This window comes from Elephas maximus, chromosome 6 (genome assembly GCF_024166365.1).
Source record: "Elephas maximus indicus isolate mEleMax1 chromosome 6, mEleMax1 primary haplotype, whole genome shotgun sequence".
Lineage (NCBI taxonomy): Eukaryota > Metazoa > Chordata > Mammalia > Proboscidea > Elephantidae > Elephas > Elephas maximus.
In genome coordinates this window covers 72634635-72653005 of record NC_064824.1, presented here as the reverse complement: position 1 = coordinate 72653005, position 18371 = coordinate 72634635, and the positions used below count along the sequence as shown (strand labels likewise).

Genomic DNA, 18371 nt, shown 5'->3' with positions numbered 1-18371 from the left:
TGGGTGATAGCCTTTGTTTTGTACGTCATCCTGCTATTTCACTAAGAGGTGATCTCAAGGTTTGAAGAGTGTCTCGGGGTGATAATCTCAGGGAGTCATTTGGTCTCAACTGGTCCAGTTAGCCTGGGCTTTTTTAGGAATTTGAGTTTTGTTCTACATTTTTCTCCCATTCTATCTGGGGCCCCTGTCAGAATAGGCTGGCCACCATCTAGTTCTTCTGGTCTCAGGGTAGATGAGGTCGTGGCTCGTATAGACTTGTTTCTTCTCTGAGCTTTTGCTTACCTTCTTACTCTTTTGCTCCTGTTGAGTAGAGACCAATAGCTGTAGAGGGCTGCTCACAAGCTCTTAAGACCCTTGACACTATTCACTTCACTAGGATGCAGAATATGAACACCTGCTGCCTTTTAAGGTGATGTCCAGGAAGCAGCTAGAATTCAGACATCATTTCATTATACAGTGGCAGATTTCTGAAACTCGCCATCTCAGAGATAAATGACAATTTGAATAGTTAATTTGCTCCCCAGTTTACTCCCCTTCTTTTGTACTATCCGGAGCCCTGGTGGCACAGTGGTTAAGAGCTACGGTTAGCTACAGCTACTAAACCATAAAGGTGGGCAGTTCGAATCCACCACCCGCTCCTTGGAAATTCTGTGGGGCAGTTCTACTCTGTCCCATAAGGTCGCTATGAGTCAGAATCAACTCGATGGCAACAGATTTGGTTTGGCTTTTTTTTTTTTGTACTGGCCATGATTTGTAGGATAAAATGTTTTCATTCATATCATAAATTTTTAGAATTGAATTCATTTTCAATTCTCCTTGAAGATGGAAAGCCGTGTGGCTCATTTAAATGCCACGTAATAGGATTTTCTTTGCCAAAATGACCAGAAATAAACCTTATGTTCTTTGCCTCAGTCATACAACCTCTCATTCACAGGGGGAATGAGGTGGAGCAAAAAGAGTCATATTCGACAAATTGAAATAAGTGACTTCACAGTTTCAAAGCATTTTCGCATATATTACGTCAAATGTACCCGACAGCAGCCCTCTGATGGAGGAAGACACTGATCTCCTGTGTTACAGATTCAGAGCTGAGAGATGAAGCGACTCAATCAAGACTTCACAGCTGGTGGGTGAAAGGGCCACGAATAAACCCTTATCTATTTCGATCCCACTCTTTCAATCACATTTTTATCCTTATTGTCTTCATCATTCATTCATTAACAAATATTATTGAGCATCTCCTCAGTAATGAGAAAGTATAGTCTGGGGTAAGCCTAGCTGAGGGTATGAAGGTGAGTACCACATAATTTCCATGTTTCAGAGAGCTTACAGCCTTCTTTTGGGGGGCAGGGGCTGAGGCATGCACAAAAATAACTCTAGAACTAGGCAGAATACATTAAGTACTATTTGAGAGCTTGAACTAACATGTCATGAGCATCCAAAGAAGGTACAGCTCCTGTGAAATTTGTTGAACCTTACTGCTTCACACTCATAAAAGTTTTTCTCACCTCTCGGATTAGACTAAAGGTTTAGACTTGCAATATTTCTCAAAATGAAAGCTAAGGATTACCTGCACTAGAATTACCTGGAGTGCTTGTTAAATGCAGATTCCTGGGCTCCACCTCAAACCTACCAAAATCAAAATCTCTTGGAACCCAGGGAATTTGTACTTTTCACGAGCTTCAAGTTCATTTTTTTTTTTAATAATTTTTATTGAGCTTTAAGTGAACATTTACAAATCAAGTCAGTCTGTCACATACAAGCTTATATACACCTTACTCCATACTCCCACTTACTCTCCCCCTAATGAGTCAACCCTTCCAGTCTCTCCTTTCGTGACAATTTTGCCAGTTTCTAACCCTCTCTACCCTCCTATCTCCCCTCCAGACAAGAGAAGCCAACACAGTCTCAAGTGTCCACCTGATACAAGTAGCTCACTCTTCATCAGCATCTCTCTCCAACCTATTGTCCAGTCCCTTCCATGTCTGATGAGTTGTCTTCGGGAATGGTTCCTGTCCTGGGCCAACAGAAGTTTTGGGGACAATGACTGCCCGGATTCCTCTAGTCTCAGTCAGACCATTAAGTCTGGTCTTTTTATGAGAATTTGGGGTCTGCATCCCACTGATCTGCTCCCTCAGGGGTTCTCTGTTGTGCTCCCTGTCAGGGCAGTCATCGATTGTGGCCGGGCACCATCTAGTTCTTCTGGTCTCAGGATGATGTAAGTCTCTGGTTCCTGTGGCCCTTTCTGTCTCTTGGGCTCATAGTTATCGTGTGACCTTGGTGTTCCTCATTCTCCTTTGATCCAGGTGGGTTGAGACCAATTGATGCATCTTAGATGGCTGCTTGTTAGCATTTAAGACCCCAGACACCACAGTTCAAAGTGGGATGCAGAATGTTTTCATAATAGAATTATTTTGCCAATTGACTTAGAAGTCCCCTTAAACCATGGTCCCCAAACCCCCGCCCTTGCTCCACTGACCTTTGAAGCATTCAGTTTATCCTGGAAACTTCTTTGCTTTTGGTCCAGTCCAGTTGAGCTGACCTTCCCTGTATTGAGTATTGTCCTTCCCTTCACCTAAAGTAGTTCTTATCTACTAACTCATCAGTAAATAACCCTCTCCCACTCTCCCTCCCTCCTCTCCTCGTAACCACAAAAGTATGTGTTCTTCTCAGTTTATACTATTTCTCAAGATCTTATAATAGTGGTCTTATACAATATTTGTCCTTTTGCCTCTGACTAATTTCACTCAGCATAATGCCTTCCAGGTTCCTCCATGTTATGAAATGTTTCACAGATTTGTCACTGTTCTTTATCGATGCGTAGTATTCCATTGTGTGAATATACCACGATTTATTTAACCATTCATCCGTTGATGGACACCTTGGTTGCTTTCAGCCTTTTGCTATTGTAAACAGAGCTGCAATAAACATGGGTGTGCATATATCTGTTCGTGTAAAGGCTCGGGTATATTCCGAGGAGAGGGATTTCTGGGTTGTATGCTAGTTCTATTTCTAACTGTTTAAGAAAACACCAGATAGATTTACAAAGTGGTTGTACCATTTTACATTCCCACCAGCAGTGTATAAGAGTTCCAATCTCTCCGCAGCCTCTCCAACATTTATTAGTTTGTGTTTTTTGGGTTAATGCCAGCCTTGCTGGAGTGAGATGGAATCTCATCGTAGTTTTAATTTGCATTTCTCTAATGGCTAATGATCGAAAGCATTTTCTCATGTATCTGTTAGCTGCCTGAATATCTTCTTTAGTGAAGTGTGTGTTCATATCCTTTGCCTACTTCTTGATTGGGTTGTTTGTCTTTTTGTGGTTGAGTTTTAACAGAATCATATAGATTTTAGAGATCAGGTGCTGGTCGGGGATGTCATAACTGAAAATTCTTTCCCAATCTGTAGGTGGTCTTTTTACTCTTTTGGTGAAGTCTTTAGATGAGCATAGGTGTTTGATTTTTAGGAGCTCCCAGTTATCTGGTTTCTCTTCGTCATTTTTGGTAATGTTTTGTATTCTGTTTATGCCTTGTATTAGGGCTCCTAACGTTGTCCCTATTTTTTCTTCCATGATCTTTATTGTTTTAGTCTTTATGTTTAGGTCTCTGATCCACTTGGAGTTAGTTTTTGTGCTTGGTGTGAGATATGGGTCCTGTTTCATTTTTTTGCAAATGGATATCCAGTTATGCCAGCACCATTTGTTAAAAAGACTATCTTTTCCCCAATTAACTGACACTGGTCCTTTGTCAAATATCAGCTGCTCATATGTGGATGGGTTTATATCTGGGTTCTCAATTCTGTTCCATTGGTCTATGTGCCTGTTGTTGTACCAGTACCAGGCTGTTTTGACTACTGTGGCTGTATAATAGGTTCTAAAATCAGGTAGAGCGAAGCCTCCCACTTTCTTCTTCTTTTTCATAATGCTTTATTTATCCGAGGCTTCTTTCCCTTCCATATGAAGTTGGTGATTTGTTTCTCCATCACATTAAGAAATGTCATTGGAATTTGGATCGGAAGTGCATTGTATGTATAGATGGCTTTTGGTAGAATAGACATTTTTACTATGTTAAGTCTTCCTATCCGTGAGCAAGGTATGTTTTTCCACTTAAGTAGGTCCTTTTTAGTTTCTTGCAGTAGTACTTTGTAGTTTTCTTTGTATAGGTCTTTTACATCTTTGGTAAGATTTATTCCTAAGTATTTTATCTTCTTGGGGGCTACTGTGAATGGTATTGATTTGGTGATTTCCTCCTCGATGTTCTTTTTGTTGATGTAGAGGAATCCAAGCGATTTTTGTATGTTTATCTTATAACCTGAGACTCTGCCAAACTCTTCTATTAGTTTCAGTAGTTTTCTGGAGGATTCCTTAGGGTTTTCTGTGTATAAGATCATGTCATCTGCAAATAGAGATAATTTTACTTCCTCCTTGCCAATCCAGATGCCCTTTATTTCTTTGTCTAGCCTAATTGCTCTGGCTAGGACCTCTAGCACAATGTTGAATAAGAGCGGTGATAAAGGGCATCCTAGCTTCAAGGTCATTCTGATGCACATTTCAGTTTTAGAAATACTGTTCTAAAGGTTTTGCCCTTGCATTTGAGCCTTTAAAAGTTAGTGTGGCTTTCTCTGTAGGAAATAGCATGAAGATTAAATCGCTAAATAGCATTTCCATTTTTGTTGTATTCATTTACTCCATTTAACACTGCCCCATGCAGTTCTGATTCATTATAATGCTGTCTCTATACGTTCCTTTAAACAATTGTTGTCTCCATCTATCTACCTCTCTCTCTCTTTATATATATGTATATACACATATATATATATAGGAGTCCAAAATACTGATGATACATTTCCTTCACGCTAAGTGCTACCTTACCCTCTCAGCCAAAGAAAAAACAGTGTAGTGACAGCACTGTACGGTCCTGGCCAGTGGGCATCAGCACTCTGTACTGAGTGGAGGCTCTACTGTGTCGTTTTCTTGAATTGAGTGTGCATGCAATGTGTAGCCTCCCTATGCCATTTTGTCGTGAGTTCTGGCATGCAATTTTGACTCACCCAAAAACAAAACCAAACCCGTTGCTGTCGAGTCAAAAGGTGTCAGTGTGGGTCTACCATAAAGAAATATAGAAGTGTATCATGCTGGATGTTATAAATTTCTAAGCTGCTCCAGGTGACTTTAAGGAAAAGGTTGGTCACAGAAGGGAAGACTAGTAGGCGATTGGGTGGTGGAAATCTTTTGACATTATGAAGGGCATCATGAACATCCCTTCTACTAGGGAAGATGGACCAACAACTATGACCAGTAGTGGGAATAAACTATAGCCTGGGGCACACTGTGACATCAGGGGATTTAAAGGAGGTGGGGGGAATCCACTGAAAAGGAACCCTTGTACTCAGGGACTTTGCAAAAGGCCTGTTCACTTAGGCGACCTCCAGGAATGCACACCCGCTGCAGGTAACCGGGAATGCCTTTAGTGTTGTTGAGGTTGCAACCTTCACACTTGCTCACTGTAAAAAAAAAAAAAGCCCAGTGCTGTCGAGTCTAATCACAAGATGCCAGAGCAGCGGTTCTCAAACCTCAGAAAATCGCCTGGAGGGCTTGGTAAACAGACACCTAAGCCCCGCCTAAGTTCTGGATTATGTAGGTCTAGGGCGGGGCCTGGGAATTTGCATTTCTAACAGGTTTCTGGAAACCCTGGTGGTGTAGTGGCTAAGTACTATGGCTGCCAACCAAAGGGTTGGCAGTTCAAATCCACTAGGTGCTCCTTGGAAACTCCACGGGGCAGTTCTACTCTATTCCATAGGGTTGGTTCTATAGGGTCGCTATGCATCGGAATCGACGGCAACAGGTTTAACAGGCTTCCGATGATTGATGCTTCTGGTTCTCAGACCACACTTCAGCTAGCACTGGTCATTGTCTATGGCAATGGAACAATTATCTGTTCACTAAACTAACATATATGTATATATCAAATCTAAATACTGTATCCATTATTGCATCATTGTTTAAGAAACTTAGCTGCCTAAAGTAGAAAACCAGTGGCACAATGGCACTGTTTTACCTAAAACATAATTATGTCTTATAATGACCTAACACTCTCTCTTAGACCATTAATCATATAAATTTTTTTTTTTTTTTTTGCCCTGCCTTGCCTTGCCTGGCCCACATATCACGGGAACTGGAGGAATGGGGGAGGGAGTGGAATCTAAATGTTAATCGTCGATTTTTAAAAATCAAAACAGCAAAAATCGTGAAAATATAATTTGTGAAAGCTGACAAGCCTTCATCCTTAATCATCATCTCAAGGTTAAATAATGATCAGAATTCTTTCAGTTGAAGCACTTATGTTGCATCTTGATGTTTGACTATCATATAAATATAACTGTGCTATTAGGCTCTATTTTTCATTGCAGATGAAATTGATGCATCTTTGTGTGATATAGTCTGACATAGTAAAATTGTTACTCTCTAGGTAGGATATTCATAAAAATGTAATTATCGTAATCAGAACAGTCTTTAAGCTCATGAGAGGGGATTGCCAAATCCGTGATTGGCAGTTTTCAATCACTTCCCGTATAATAAAGTCTTAAAGCAGAGTTTGGAATCATTAATGTCTCACAGAGGAACTATTCTAATCAAACAACAAAAGGTGTTGGGAGATGGTGATGAAACTCAGTTGGCCTTCTCTGCCTGGCTTGGGGCAGATTGGATGGAGCCTTTTAGCATATTTTCATTCAGTTTACTCACCAACAGGTTTAATAGCTGGAGTTTTTGCTTGAGAGAGTGCTTTGAGAAGAAAGAGTTCATAAAAAGGCCACCTTGAGCATAAATCAGAAACCGTTACTGATTATAATACATTTATCATTCTCCTTCTTGAATTCATAACTTGCTGGAGGGACAGCTCCAGAGTTGCTGTGCACATGGCATGCCAACTGGGGAAAAGGTAACAAGTACCATTAAGGGGATTCAGCTTTTGGTTAACGGGAGCGTCCAGTGTTCTTAATGTCTTAAATGCTGGTTTAGGCAGCATGCTTAGTAAATTTAAAGGTACCTTAAGCAATTACATAGTAGTGGGTTAGAGAATCACAAACCAACACTTCATTCTCTTCATTCAACTCTTCAGGGAATAAGCTGTTCAATTTGAAGAAGAAGATAATCTATCCAAATTAGAAAGCAACTTTTTTTATTATTGCAACTATCCCTTTAAAATTATTCATGGCGTCCCTCTGGCATCCATGAACATGGCCCTGCTCTCATTCACTCAGCCACAAACACTTATTGAGTATATACATGGTTTACTAGGAGATACTAGGATGAACAGATACTTGTACAACAATGTTCATTGCTGTATTATTCACAATAGCTGAAAGGTTGAAACAGCACCATGTCCATCAACAGATGAGTAGGTAAACAAAATGTGGTATATCTACACAATGAAATATTACTCAGACATAAAGAGAAATGAAGTCCTGATACATGCTGCAACATGAATGAACCTGGAAAACATTATGCTAAGGGAGATAAGTCAATCACAAAATGACAAATATTATATGATCTCACCTATATGAAATATCAAGAATAGGCAAACGTATAGAGACCAAAATTTATTAGAGGTTACCAGAGGTGGTTGAGAGGGGGGTATGAAGGGTATTGCTTAAGGGACACTGATGGTTGATGAAAATTTGGAAACTGATAATGATGATGGTTGCAAGACGTGGTAAATATAATTAATGTCACTGAATTCTACACATAAAAATGATAGAAATGGCAAATATTTTGTTATATATACGTCACTACATAAAATTTTTTAAAAACATGAAGAGAGAGATAGTAGGCTGCATAAGATTTAGTCCTTGACCAAAAGAATTTATAAACATGAAGGAGAATATTGTTAACAAATATTGTTAAAACGTAGCAGCTGCTTCATTTACCCAACAAACATTTACTGAGGACCAACCATTGTGTGAATACAAATCTGCGATAGCATCCTGGGGATTGTGTTTGGGGTGTGGTGGGTGAGGGCCTCCTCTCAGAGAACTCCAGTTACTAATGAAGAGCACTCCTAAAAGGAGCCCAGAGCAGGATAGGGGTACATATAGTGTATGCCCCAAATCCACCCTCACGCCCTTCATTCTAGGCTTCTATAGACCAACACAAAAGATATTTCAATTAGGAAAATGATGATGGTGCCTCTCTTTTCTTTCTTTCTTTCTTTTTTTTTTAAAAACAGGATTATCAATCAGGATTCACTCTGTTCACAGTTTGACTACTTCATAGAAAAATATGTCTATAAAACAACTGGTAGTTGTAAAAAGGCTTGAGTAAGGCCCAGAGAGCCAGATAAATACATGTTATTTATTCAGCTGTCCCAAGCCATTACCAGTCTCCTTACACCCAAGGATTGTCTGCCCTCTCCTAAGTTTATTTTTAATATTCTTGCTACACATAATAAAAAATTTATTATATTCTTGCTACACAGTCAGGTTAAAATACATATATATAAGGGAAATCAAAGCCCTACCTCCCTAAAAAAATTATCTGCACATACAAACATCCTTCATGGCATTTCAGGCATGCTGGACCAGAAAGATGGGTGTAAATACACTTATCTGGTATGGCAAACCCTCTGGTTTCCCAGTGGTTAGTGAAATCAAAAAAGGTTGGTGGTTCGAAACCACCAGTGTGGCTCCATGGGAGAAAGATGTGGCAGTCTGCTTCCATAGAGATTTACAACGTTGGAAACCCTATGGGGTCACTCTGAGTCAGAATCGACTCGATGGCAGTGGGTTTGGGGTTATTTGGTTTTCATGTGGCAAACATAGTGGGCTCAAGGAAGTTATTTGTCAGTGTAGTCCCACAAGTATCTTCTGAGGCCTCTGGTGTACCTGGCTCACTGCACTAAGTACCATAGACAATACCAGAGAATCTGGCATGTTCTCTGCCCTGGGCACCCAATTCACAGTGTCAGCGTAAACAGGTGAGCCCCTGCCTGACCTCATCACCACTGGACAGCAAGCCTGCCCCCAGGGAGCTTTGATATTGCTTTTTAGTCTTACCTAACCTCCAGAGCGGAACCTTCGCTCTGCCTTATTCATCTCAGTGACTTTTCCAGGACAAACTATGCTCAACTGCTTGAATGCACCTCTTTGTGCATTTTTAAAGGCCTTGAACTTTATTGGGACAATGGGCATTTGACTCACGTGGAATTCTGAAGAGGTAGCCTTTCAGAGTGAAGTAGACTCCTGCCTTACTTTGTCTAATCTTAGGAGAAATGAGTATTGAAATCCCTATAGGCAGGATCCCTGAAGAGAGGGTATTTCTACTGAAGACGCACGGGGTGCTTATTGGGCAAAAAAGGAAGGACACCACCTGAAGAGGTATGCAAAACAGTGAGACATGAGGAGAAAACCTCAAGTGGTAGAGAAGTTGGCAGGGGTTGTGTCGCAGTTAAGGCACCAGGGCAGAGAGTCTGACACACAGTGTAATAACAGGACAGCTTCACAGTGAATAAAGCTAGCGAGGGCCAACAAGTGTTCAGGGTGAAAGTCAATAACAATGAGTCTCAGTAAATTGACAGATCTAAAGGAATGGGTGGGGAGTCTGCTGAGGTCACCCATTTACAAACCAGAGCTTCCTCACAGAACACAAAGAGGGATTGTCACTGAGGGTTTCCTGGAGCCAGTTGCTGTCATCACCTTGTTGTCTGCAAGGACAAAGGGGCAATCTACTGGTCATAAAACAACGACAGCTTGCTTCCAAACAACATGGTCTGGAGATACAAAATACAAGAAACAGGAGCAAGGACCAGACAGACCCTCAGCTGGGCAGATTAACCAGTCAGTTTTATGATACACACAGACTTACAGTTGCGCAAGGTATGCACGGGCTTAACTGTGTTTACTGACTCATCTGTAGTGCACAATTTCACATGGGTTTCACCACATCAAAGATGAAAGAGGTGAAATTGTGCACTACAGGTGAGTAAGTAAGTACAAGTAAGCCCGGGCATACCTTGCTTATTGGGTAATCTGTCCTGCTTTTTCAGTTCTATCACTGCTTCTTAAATAGATTTCAAACATCATACTATTTTTTTTTTAATTAAATTCTCATCACTCCACCTGCTAATCTTGTACACTCAATTGGAAACCTGGAAATTGTTTTGTTGCAAATGAGATTCAGAAATTCCAATTCTACTCCGTAAAAATGTTAACCTCCAGCATGATGTAATAGGAGAAACTTGGCCCGCTCTTAGGTATCCCTTTCGGGAACATTCATTGGAAAAAAAATTTTAATTCCAATTCCTATCATCAACATTCAAGTTTCTAAGACTCCATCTGCACTTTCAACTTACTGTGTGATTTTTCAACTTACATTCATTCTACTAAAATTATTATGGTTTCATTTATTTTTTGACATCATAATAAATTAATTTTGATAATCCAATGTTTTGATAATCCAATGTTTTGATAATTCACTGTTTTAGCTTTATTAGAGTGGATAAGAAAGGGTTTGATTTTATGGTAAATTCAAGGTAAAAGTTCATAGGCTTTTTCACTACATCAGGGCTTTAAATACTAAGCAGCAACACTGTTATTGTTGTTACTTGTCCTTGAGTTAATTCCAACTCACGGCAACCCCACATATGCAAAGTAAAACTGCTCCAGGGTTTTCAAGGCTGTGACCTTTTGGAAACGGATTGCCAGTCCTATCTTCTGAGGTGCCCCTGAATGGGTTTGAACTGCCAACCTTTAGGTTATTTATCTGAATATACCTGCTGTGTCTATTAGGTTGCTTATAGCTGCAAATACCAGTTAAAAGTGGTTAAGCTTAAATTCTCACATAATCAGATGTCTAGAGGTAGAGAATTTGCAGGGTTGAATAATTGAATACCTCAAAGGCTTACCGAGTACCAGGACTCTTCCCACACGTCCAACCCAGCATCCCGGGCTTGTTGGTTTTGATCCTCAAGCTTGCCCTCTCATGGTCACAAGATGGGCACTGCAGCTCCAAATAATACAACATCATCTAAAAGCACAAAGATGAGATTATCCCCATTAAAAAAAAAAAGGAAAAGGTTTTCCCAGAAACCACTGAAGCTTTCAAAAGTGAGTTGTGGGTTAGCCTCCAAAGAAGAAGATGTAGAAAGTAATTTGAACTTTATTCCTGGTTCTTTTGAGCCAGACCAACATCTAAGGCTAATGAATGGGGGCTGACCAGACCAACAGGGATTACCTGAGTCCAATGATAACTAAGCCTCACAACGCATGATGTAATCTATTATGGCCACGTGGTGAGGCCGGTAAGAGCCCTGACCCCTGTGGCTGGGATGATCTTCCTTGCTGGTGACCATGCAAGGTAGAGGGCAACGCATTCCTCTTTGGGACATGAAAGTTCCATGCTGTGTCCCCTCCCAGGCCTTACCCTAAGTGTCTCTTCATTTGTATCCTTTTTGATTGTAACAAAGTTGTAGCCACAAGTATGGTATACTCTCCCTGAGTTTCTGTGAGCCTCACTACAGGGGCAGTGAGAGCCAGCAGAGGCTGGCGTCTGCCTACTGGGCAGTCTGAAAGGAGGTGTCCTTCTAACGCATGAGCACTGACCTAGCTCTGGGTGGCTAGGGTCCAAGAAGTGCAGCATGGGCAGCTGGTCTGAAAGATGGTGTCCTCTAACGCGTGAGCTCTGAGCCAGCTCTGCGTGGCTAGGATCAGAGAGAGTGTACCACAGGAGTGGCTGGTGGAGAAGTGGGAAGTGGGAAAGTGAGGACTGGATCCATTTCTACATTTTGAGAATTGGATTCATGCTGATTCTTACCATGAAGTTAGCAACAAAGGTGGGATTTGCCCATCATGTCCCTTGTTTAGTGCAACCTCTCAAAAGAATGTTCACAACAGCGGTCTGGGAGTGAGAACTCTGGTTGTCTGCATCATCATCGTGAGAAAAGGTAGAACGCTTTCCTGACTATTTTAAACTACAAAAAAAAACAAACCCAGTGTCATCGAGTCAATTCCAACTCATAGTGACCCTATAGGACAGAGTAGAACTGCCCTGTAGAGTTTCCAAGGAGCACCTGGTGGATTTGAACTGCCAACCCTTTGGTTAGCAGCCATAGCACTTAACCACTACACCACCAGGGTTTCCATTTTAAACTAAGCACTCCCAAATAAAGTAACTTAATCCTACTGAAATAAGAATTATCAGGTTGTAGAGCGTTAATTTTAGCCCATGAAACCCTAAGTAAAACTTTTTAGGCTAAAAATAAAACCCTTGTAGTACATATTGTTGGTAAAGTTAGTTTCTGACAACTTATAGCCATTTATTCATTTTCAACAAAGCCTCTGAACATTCTGAGAAAGTATAAGCCTTGTACACTTAGAACCAAGACACTTAATTTTTAGATGTTGCTTGATTGCTATGAGAGCAAAATAAAAAAAATCAAGCTGGTCTTGCTCCAATATGACTTCAATATTCCAACCCTCCAAAAGAAAACAAAGGCCAACACACACACACACACACACACACACACACACACAAACGCTGCAAATAGTGTAGACAAACAGGATTCAAACCCTCTCAAAAATGAGTGATAAAGACCCCTTCCAAGCTCCAGATTGATTGCAAAAGACCCGTGAGCATGGCCCTCGATACGAGATCTGAATAATACAGCACAACAAAGTAGTATCAGTAGTTTGTATCAGATGTGTCAGTAGTCCGTATCAGTAGATGTTTCAGTAGTCTGTATCAGTAGATGTTTCAGTAGTCTGTATCAGTAGATGTTTCAGTAGTCTGTATCAGTAGTCTGATACATCTAGGTATTTTCCTGACATGTCTAAGCATCACTTAGGCTTCTACTTTAGTCATTTTGAAGCTAGCCTGAGAATCTAGTTTGGTTCTCACTTCCATCAGGTTAACACAGTGACAAGAGTTGGGGAAAAGATGGGATGGGAACTGCCCAACAAGAACCACAGAGGCTGAAGGAACTAATATTTATTTCTGGTATCATTCTACCTCCACGGTCTTCCTACCTTCTGGCTTCATCCCTCTCTATCCCACACCTAGGATTATACTGCTGTCATGTCTTCTGCCTTCCCTGAGCCTTTCTCGTTTTTACTCTCCATTTAAATGTTCTATGCTCCCAAATTCTTTTGTTCAATCCTCCCAAACTCTCTTGCATCAAAATTCCAATTCCTATTCTCTCAGTGTACAGATCTGATCCAGTAGTTTGCAAAGCAATCTGATTAAACTACTTGTAAGAGACACTCTCAGCTACCAGTACCCCGTTCTAAGGGCCTATTAGCCTTATATTCTTTTTCATCAGAAGCTCTGAGGTTGCATTTTAGAGCGGTGGGCATTAATAATATGCACACAGTAACAGAAACCAAGGAAGAGATGTAGAGAAAAGGATTTAAGAGTGCCTGATCATTCTAATTTACTTTCATGTAAAAACAATTCCCAATCAAAGATGTAACCTGCCTTAAGTGTTTGGGAATGGGGATAGCACAGATTACTTGAACAAGATACTGTTAGGTTTTGGTTTTCTACCTTGATAAAAATTTTGTCACAGAAAGAAATTAAGACTTAGGTTTTACAATGTGTGGAACAAAGACAGTTCTACTGGATTTTTTTTTTTTAAATTGTGCTTTAAGTGAAAGCTTACAGAGCAAATTGGTTTCTCATTCAACAATTTATACATAAATTGTTTTGTGACATTGGTTGCGACCCTGTGATGTGTCAACATTCTTGCCTTCTCCACCCTAGGTTCCCCGCTTCCCTTAGTCCCATTTTCCTGTCCCCTCCTGCCTTCTCGTCTTTGCTTTTCAGCAGGTGTAGCTCATTTGGTCTCATTTACATGATTGAGCTAAGAAGCACGTCCCTCACGCGTGTTATTGTTTGTTTTATAAACCTGTCTAAACTTTGGCTAAAGTGACTTCAGTTCTGAGTTAAAAGGGTGTCTGGGGGCTATAATCTCAGTATTCTTCCAGTCTCTGTCAGACTAGTAAGTATGGTCTTTTATTTGTAAATTTAAATTTTGTTCTATATTTTTCTCCTGCTCTGTCCAGGACATCTCTTTAGTGATCACTGTCAGAGCGGTGGGTGGTGGTAGCCGGGCACCATTTAGTTGTTCTGCGCTCAGGCTGATGGAGGCTTTGTTACTTGCGGTCCATTAGTCTTTTGGACCAACATTTCCCATGTGTCTTTGGTTTTCTTCATTCTCTTTTGCTACGGATGGGATGACACCAGTAGATGTATCTTAGAAGGCCGCTCACAAGTGTTTAAGACCCCAGACATTACTCACCAAAGTCAAATGTAGAACATTTTCTTTGTGAACTGTTATGCCAGTTCACGTAGATGTCCCCCAAGACTGTGGTCCCCACGCCTCAGCCCAGTAACTCAGTCCTTCAGAATGTTTTAAAGTGTCTATGAAGTTTCTATGACTTTGCCTTGGTCATGTTGTGCTGACTTCCCCTATAATGTGTACTGTCTTTTCCTTCACCAAAGTTACCACTTATCTACTATCTAGTTAGTGATTTCCCCTCCCCCCATAAACATCAAAGATTGTTTCTGTATGTAAACCTTTTAAGTTTTTATAGTAGTGATCTCATACAGTATTTGTCCTTTTGTGATTGACTTATTTCACTCAGCATAATGTCCTCCACGTTGTTAAATGTTTCACAGATTCATCATTGTTATTTATCATTGCACAGTATTCCACTGTGTGTATGTACCATAGTTTATCGATTCATCTGTTGATGGGCACTTCGGCTGTTTCCATCTTTTTGCTATGGAAAATAATGCTGCAATGAACAAGGGTGTGCATATGACTATGCATGTGACAGCTCTTATTTCTCTAGGATATATTCCTAGGAGTGAGATTGCTGGATCATACGGTATTTCTATTTTTAGCTTTTTAAGGACACGCCATATCATTTTCCATAGTGGTTGTACCATTTTACATTCCCACCAACCCTGCATGAGAGTTCCAATCTCCTCACAACCTCTCCAACATTTGTTATTTTCTATTTTTTTAATTAGTGCCAGTAATGCCAGGGTAAGATGGTATCTCATTATAGTTTTGATTTGCATTTCTCTAACAGCTAGTGATCACGAGCATTTCCTCATGTGTCTGTTACCCACCGGAAGGTTTTCTTTGGTGAAGTGTCTGTTCATATTCTTTGCCCTTTTTTTAACTGAATTATTTGTCTTTTTATTGTTACGGTGTTGCAGTATCTTAGAGATTTTAGAGATTAGGCCACTGACAGATATATCGTAGCCAAAAAACTTTGCCCAGTCTGTAGGTTCTCTTTTTACTCTTTTGGTGAAGTATTTTGATGAGCATGAGTGTTTAATTTTTAGGAGCTCCCAGTTATCTAGTCTATCGTCTCACGTTTATACATTGTTAGTTATGGTTTGTTTCCTATTTATGCCATATATTAGGGCCCCTACCTTGTCTCTGTTTTTTTCTTATATGATCTTTATAGTTTTAGGTTTTATATTTTGGTCTTTCATCCATTTTGAATTAGTTTTTGTGTATGATATGAGGTATGGGTCCTGTCTCATTTTTTTTTTTACAGATGGACATGCAGTTTTGCCAGCACCATTTATTAAAGAGACTGTCTTTTCCTCCATTTTCAAAGATAAACTGACGGTAGATGGATGGATTTATACCTGGGTTCTCAATTCTATTCCATTGGTCTATGTTTCTGTCATTTTACCACTACCAGGCTGTTTTGATTACTGTGGCTATATAGTAGGTTCTGAGATCAGGTAGTGTGAGGCCTCCTACTTTGCCTTCTTCAATAATGCTTCACGTATCTGGGGCCTCTTTCCTTTCCGTATAAAGTTAATGATTAGTTTTTCCATTCCATTAAAGAATGACATTAGCATTTGGATCCAGACTGCATTGTATCTGTAGATTGCCATTGAGTAGGATTGACATTTTTACAATGTTGAGTCTTCCTATCCATGAATATGGTATGCTTTTCCATTTATGTAGGTCTCTTTTGGTTTCTTGCAGTAGTGTTTGGTAGTTTTCTTTGTATAGGTCTTTTATGTCCCTGGTTAGATTTATTCCTAAGAATTTTATTAGGTGCTATTTTATAAATGGTATTGCTTTCCTGATTTCCTTTTCATAGTTCTCTTTGTTGGTGTTTAGGAATCAAACTGATTTTTGTATGTTGATCTTGTATCCTGTTACTCTGTTGAATCTTTCTATTAGTTCCAGTAGTTTTCCTGCAGAATCTTTAGGGTTCTGTATGTATAGTATCATATCATCTGCAAATAGGGACAGTTTTATTTCTTCCTTACCAATCTGGATGCCCTTTATTTCTTTTTCTGGCCTTATTGCTCTAGCTAGGACTTCCAGCACAATGTTAAATAGGAGTGGTGATAAAGGGCATCCTGTTCTCAGGGGGAATGCTTTCAGCCTCTCTCTGGTGAGAATGATGTTCGCTGTTGGTTTTGTATAGATGCCTATATTATGTTGAAGAATTTTCCTTCTATTCTTATTTTATTGAGGGTTTTTATCAGGAATGGGTGTTGGCCTTTATTAAATGCTTTTCCTGCATCGATTGAGATGATCATGTGATTCTTTTGTTCTGTTTATGTGGTGGATTTTGTTGATTGATTTTCTAATGTTGAACCATCCTTGCATACCTGGTGTGAATCCCACTTGATCGTGGTGTGTTATTTTTTTGATATGCTGTTGAGTTCTATTGGCTAGAATTTTGATGAGAATTTTTGTGTCTATATTCATGAGGAATATTGGTCTGCAGTTTTCTTTTCCTTTCTTTTCTTTTTTTTTTTTGGTGGTGTCTTTGCCTGGCTTTCGTATCAAGGTTAAGCTGCCTTCACAAAATGAATTTGGGAGTATCCTTTCCTTTTCTATGCTCTGAAATAGTTTGAGGAGTACTGGTGTAAGCTCGTCTCTGAATTTTTGCTAGAATTCTCCAGTGAAGCCATCCAGACCAGGGCTTTTTGTTGTTGCTGGAAGTTTTTTTAATTATCTTTTCGATTTCTTCTCTTGTTACAGGTCTGTTCAGATTTTCTACCTCTGTGTTAGCTTAGGGAGGTAGTGTGTTTCTAAAAATTTGACCATTTCCTCTAGGTTTTCAAATTTGTTGGAGTATAGTTTCATAGCACTCTGTTATGATCCTTTTTATTTCAGTTGGGTCTGTTGTGATGTCTACTATTTCACTTCTTATTTGGTTATTTTCTTCTTCTGTTTTTCTTTGTCATTTTGACCAATGGTTTGTCAATTTTGTTGATCTTTTCAACCAACCAATTTTTGGTCTTATTATTTCTATTGTTTTTCTGTTCTCTATTTCATTTATATCTGATCTAATCTTTATTAGTGCCTTTCTTTTGGTGACTGTGGTCTTCTTTTGCTGTTCTCTTTCTATTTGGTCAAGTTATAGGGCTAATGTTTTGATTTTGGCCCTTTCTTATTTTTTAATGTGTGCATTTATTGCTATAAATTGACCTCTGAGCACTGCCTTTGCTGTGTCCCAAAGGTTTTGGTATGATGTGTCTTCATTCTTATTTGATTCTAGGAATTTTTTATTCCATCTTTGATTTCTTCTGTTAACCAGAGGATTTTAAGCAAGGTGCTATTCAGCTTCCAAGTTTCTGATTTTTTTTTTCCCTCGTTCTTCCTGTTATTAATTTCTTCTTTTACAACATTCTGATCAAAGATGCTTTGTATTCTTTTGATGTTTTGGATTTTATTGAGGGTTGCTTTGTGGCCTAAAATGTGGTCTATTCTGGAGAATGTTCCATACGCATTGGGAAAAAATGTATACTTTGCTGCTGTTAGGTGGAGTGTTCTACGTATGTCTATGATGTCAAGTTAATTGATTGTGACCTTTAGATCTTCTCTATCTTTGCTGAATTTTTTTCTAGACATTCCATACTTTACTGAGAGTGGTGTGTTGAATTGTCCTACTATTATTGTGGAACTAACCTATTTCTCTTTTTGGTGCTCTTAGAATTTTTTTTTTTTAATGTATTTTGGACCCCTGTTGTTGAGTGCATAGATATTTATTAAGGTTATGTCTTCTTGGTGGATTGTCCCTTTAATCATTATATAATGTCCATCCTCCCCCATGTGTCTGTCAGTTTGTTATACTGTGGGGGCTTGTGTATTGCTGTGATGCAGGAAGCTATGCCACCAGTATTCAGATACCAGCAAGGTCACCCATGAAGGACAGGTTTCAGCTGAGCTTCCAGACTAGGAAGAAGGACCCGGCACTCTACTTCTGAAAAGCATTAGCCAGTGAAAACCTTATGAATAGCAGCAGCACATTGTCTGATATAGTGCTGGAAGATGAGCCCCCCAGGTTGGAAGGCACTCAAAAGATGACTGGGTAAGAGCTGCCTCCTC

General features: G+C 39.8%; 1 long non-coding RNA gene across 3 annotated transcripts in view; it reads right to left on the bottom strand.

Moving 5' to 3' along the window:
* Positions 1–303: 303 nt before the first annotated feature.
* Positions 304–18371, bottom strand: part of LOC126077811 (uncharacterized) — a 56414-nt gene continuing 38346 nt past the window's right edge. For 2 of the 3 annotated variants that reach the window (XR_007517869.1, XR_007517867.1), the window contains 2 exons: positions 10899–11020; positions 2674–4394 (listed from right to left, as the gene is read on the bottom strand). This is a non-coding gene — a long non-coding RNA (uncharacterized LOC126077811). Of the gene's footprint in view, positions 428–2673; positions 4395–10898; positions 11021–18371 lie in introns of those variants that run through there. The other variant, XR_007517868.1, reaches the window with a different exon arrangement.